Here is a 5,330-nt window from a genome sequence, read left to right as displayed (position 1 = left end):
TTACTCCAATTAGTGTGATGTCAATTGAAGATGAAACCTAGGACAATTTGCCACATTTTTCGTGAAGAAACCATGCCTAAAAAATGTCCCTAATCTGCCTAAAATTGACTTAAATCTGGGCAACTCTAATATGGACTTGGAAAAATGACCAAATGAACAGTAAATGTTCAAATAGCCATAACTCCCACTAGGAAGGTCAGAATGACCTGATTCTTGAACCATTGGAAAGGTTAGACATAGGAGCACATTTTTCATGAGAACATAGAACCCAGATCTACCTCTAACCAAGTCAAATTATTCACACAAGTTAGATCAACAAAACTGTCCAGAACCAATCTGCCCAGAATCTGTTGGATTTAGGCTCACCCGACCAGTTTTGGTAAAAATGCCATAACTTGGTCTGAAAAATTGAAAAAGGAATGAAACTAGTGCCAAAAGTTTTATAAGACATAGATCTACAATAGTGATGTTTTGACCAGAACCCAGAACCTAAGGAAACTAAGTCAAATTGTTAGAACAATTTAGTACACCAAATCCTGGAATTTGCCGCAACTACCGCCTGACTCCATAACGGAATTTATATCATAACTTTCACTAGAAAATCCCAAATGGGATGAGCAAAACTGTTGTAGAAACCTAAGAGATAAGACTTCAACTTTGATTTAGAAACTTTTCTCAAAATTTAAGTGTAAGAACCCTAAAATGAAAGTCAAAGCCACTGACCTGAACTTGGAATCCTGTAGACACAGGACACCTGAGTTCAGGCCAGTTAATTTGCTATAATTAATTCAACAAGACCTTCAAAATTTTGAATCAAAATTCTGAGTGATCCTAAAACATAGGGTAATAACTTCCATGAAGAATATTAGGCTTAAAAGTGGCTGTAACATGCCCAAATAATTAGGAAAAAGTTGACTCCAGAATCTGCATGGTTCTGGAACTTGAGTGAGTTAAGGAACCAGTTTTGGTTATTTGACCATAACTTGAGTTCTAAAACTCCAAATGACATGATTTAAAAAGGAAAACAAAGACAAGACATAAAGAGACAACTTCCATAAAGCAAGTGTAGCCAAACAGTGGCCATATCTTGGCCAAATTGCTAGGAGAATATAAGATACCAAATCTGGACTTAAAGAAAAGTTCAAAATATTATTTGATACATGGCATGTAAATTACCTATATGAATTGCTAAATGTATAAGTTATATGAAAATGAAGGGGAAACCTATTTTCCCACTATAAATTGACATGAAACTACTATAAAGCACTAATAGTGCATGACATGAAATGATAAGATCATAAGTAATTAATAATACTAATTTGCCCAAAGTATACCTAGACTTATTTATATAGTATAGATCGATTGGTATACAAATTAGGGACTATAGATTGTAGTACTGCCCACAGAAATAATCATTGATAGACAATATATGTCTAATATGATTGTTCTACAGGCTTCATGCCTGCCCGTTGGCCATTGTGCCTAATTTTATTTATGGCTTTATTCCTGCCCGTTGGCCTTGTGCCTGACATAACAGATGTATACATGATAGGCATATGGATGTCTAACTTGTATACTCCCGTGTATCCATTTTTTATAGTCTACCATAGGTTACTTGGGCACAGATATGTATAACACACTTTAAGTTTAAATAAATATATGAAGAAAGTACTAATATAGGTATAATAAGTTGAATATATAATATATGAATAAAAAGATTCTGATAAATTGTTTACTCCCAAAGTTTCATAATTAAGTAATTAATTCAAAATTTTAAATAAGTACATGAAAAGATTACAGGTATAAGTATTGAGACTGAACATGAAATAATCAAACAGAAAAGATCCCGATTAACTTAATTGTTTCCAAAGTTCTATAAACATGTAAAAGATTATAAACTCATGAAATCTATATTTCTTTACAAAGTTATATGTTGAATGATTACTTCGATTATTTAGCTATTTTTATTTCAATTTATGCACCACTAAGCAATATACTTAGCTCGTTGGTTCTTACCACACGTAGGTATGGAAGACCAGTACTAGCAATAGTGGCAACAGCAACAGTAAAGCTTAGATAGGATTTTCATTAGATCTGCTATAATGTAGGTTGTCACCTCATCAGTCATTTTGGTAGGGCTCATGTATATTTAGGTTTTTGCATTTTGGTTATTGTATGTAAGTAAACTATGTACATCAATTTGTGAATGTAAATAAATTGTAAATATTGTATTTGATTTTATATGAATGAAATGAAGTATTTTATTTATTTGAAAATTTTATGAGTAATGGTATGATATGGTACATGAATAATTGACATGAGAAATGATGTGATGAAATGGGATAAAAAAAATTCTACAAGTGAGATAATAAAATTAAATGGATATTAAATTAATATTGTAAACGATAAGACAACACTGAATGTAGCACTCCTTGCTCAGCTACACTGTAGATGGGTGAGGGGTGTTACAGTTTTAAGTCAGAATGTAACGAAAACTTCCAAATTAGATCTAGAGTCCTAATTAACCTATTTTTCTCTATAAAAGGGTCCAAAATACAAATCTGGAGCAATTAAATTCTCTTCTACTCATAGTGGCCAAATTCCCTCTTTGTGCATTCAAAGATATCAACTGTTTGATCTAGTTGCTGGTGTGATTTCTTCTTCTTCTTTTGACTTGTGGAGTGCTTCTACATCCTTTGGAGTGTTTAGCATCATCATCAACATCAGATCCAAGTTATTCAAATTATTTCTAAATGGGGCAGCATGCTTTTCTCTCTTCTTTTGTTAATTTGTTTATGTTGAATGTTCTTAGTTATGTGTGAGTAGTTTTGTAATTAAGTAGGGAGATAGTTGGAGCCATCGAATATGTTACCATGAAACTTTAGTTTGAGTTTAATAAAATCTAGATTTGTTCTATATTGAGTATCACTCTTCTTTTGGTTTATATTATGAATGTTGAATATATGGTTAGTTAGGGTAGCCAGCTAAGTAATTATGCATGAAGACATGTTACTAAGTTAAGATAATTTGAGTACATAATAGCTTAAATAATCTAACTACAAGTAGCACATAATGATTTATTTCATTATAAAGATAAGTGTCTAGCTTAAATGAACTATGTTGAATGAGTTTTTTACCTTGAATTGGGATGTTTTTCTAATGATTAATACTATTATTAAACTTGATTATAAGCTGCTCTAGTCTTAGATTTGTGTGATGGTAAGGGATTAATTATAGAGCACTTCATGGTTAATCAAATCTGCAAGGAAAGATAAGGAAGTTATTAACTTCTATAACCAATGTTAGACCTAGGGGTCTTAATCTATGTTTTTTATGATAATAAACAATTAGTATGCTACTAATCTACTTTGGAAGTGTTTGTGTTAAGATTGTAAGTCCCAAGTTCAAAATTGAGAAATTACTTCAAATCAAGATTGAAAGAGTGCAAGAATTTGAAGCAAAGGTTAAGGGAACACTATAATATGATGGCTGTTTAGGATGGCTCAAGTCTAAGTTTCTCTAAATTTCTTAGCATAATCTTTTACTTGACCAAGGGGGGGTAAAATGAAATTTTCACTTTTGATAAATGCAAATTTGTTTTTGAAAATGTTTTCATTGGAAAATTTATCAAATTAGCTTTCCAACGGTTTAAATAGATCGAAAACCTAAGTTTGAGTTAAAAAGTTATAAGTTTTTAAAGCCTGAGTGCCCTTTTACACCTTTTTATCCAGAAAGCACTTTGGCAACCGAAGTTCACTCTTTAAATAATGGTTTTTGAGTTTTTAAGGCCTAAATGCCCTTTTTGTCCAGAGAGCACTTCGGCAGCTAAAGTTGGGACTTTCGGTAGCCGAAGTTCACTTTTTAAATGATATTTTTTGGCACCCCAACCTTTAACAGCCAAAATAAGGGACTTCAGCAACTAAACCTGAGTTTTTGTAACTTGATAAAATAGGATTTTGGGTGCTTGAATGGCTATATTTACATTTAATGCACCCCCAATGGTCATTTTCTTACCAAAACTATAGATAGAGATCATTTATGATTGGAGGGAAGTGACAATAACTATTTCTTTGAGAATTTATTGTGTTCAAAAGATTTTCCTCTTCTCTTTCTCTATAAGTTGAGCTACCAAAATTGATTGTTGAGAGCTTGATAGTTTGAGTTGTAATTTCTTAGTTCTGAGAGTTTATTCAAGGTTGTTGTGAGTATTTATTGTAACTTGAGTGTGATAGAGCATTAATTGCTCTTGAGTGAAAAGGGATTTGTAAAAGAGCAATTTTTTGCTCTTGTGGTGATTATAAGGAGTTTATTCTTCACTCAAAGAAGAATTTTAGTAGAGTTAACTCTCAAGGAGGGCCTTGAGGAGGGGATGTAGGCTTGGGATAGCTGAACCTCTATAAAATCTCTCGTGCTCTTTCTTTCTTTCTTTTCTTGTGCACTTCCATCGAAAATCTTCACCCAGCTTTCAAATTTTTAATTAGCACCCAATTCACACCCCTCCCCCCTCTTGGGTTGACACAAGAGACAATAACTGGTATTAGAGTAAGTATCCATTCAACAAAAATTTAAACATCTTGTAGCAAAGATCAATGGCAACCCTCAATATACAAGAAGGTCAATCGGTGGTAAGACCTTCCTTCTTTGATGGGAATGACTTCTTACATTGGAAACATAGAATGTTTTATTTTCTTAAATCAGAAGGGTTAACTTATGGGATATTGTAGAGAATGGGCCATTCACCCCAACTAAAATTATAGATGGTGTGCATGTAGCTAAGCCAAAGGTGAGTGGAGTGAGCAAGAGAAAAGAAGAGTAGCTCTAAATGATAAAGCTATTCATGTTTTATTTTATGCACTAAGTAGAAGTGAATATAATAAGGTGTGTATGAAGTCTACCATAAAGGAAATTTGGGATGCTTTGGTCGTTACTCATGAGGGTACTAGTCAAGTAAAGGAAAATAAGATGGATTCCCTAATCTATCAATATGAGTTGTTTAAGATGAAATCGGATAAGACCATAAGTCAAATGTATGATGGGTTTATGGAGATCATAGGAGGAATTAAATCCCTTAGGAAGACATTCACAAATAAGGAGCTAGTGAAGAAGATTCTAAGAAGTCTCCCTAAGAAGTGGCTACCCAAAGTAACCTCACTCAAGGATTCCAAAGACTTAAGCAAGGTGCAACTTGATGAACTCTTAGGAAATCTCATTGACTATGAGATGACCCTCAAAAGAAAACAAGTGGAGAAACCCAAGAAGGCCAAGAAGAACATTGCCTTTAAAGTGTCTTTCGAAAACTCTAGTGATGATGATGAAGAGTTGGATGAAGA

This window comes from Hevea brasiliensis, chromosome 13 (assembly GCF_030052815.1).
Source record: "Hevea brasiliensis isolate MT/VB/25A 57/8 chromosome 13, ASM3005281v1, whole genome shotgun sequence".
Lineage (NCBI taxonomy): Eukaryota > Viridiplantae > Streptophyta > Magnoliopsida > Malpighiales > Euphorbiaceae > Hevea > Hevea brasiliensis.
Note: the sequence above shows the minus strand (reverse complement) of the source record.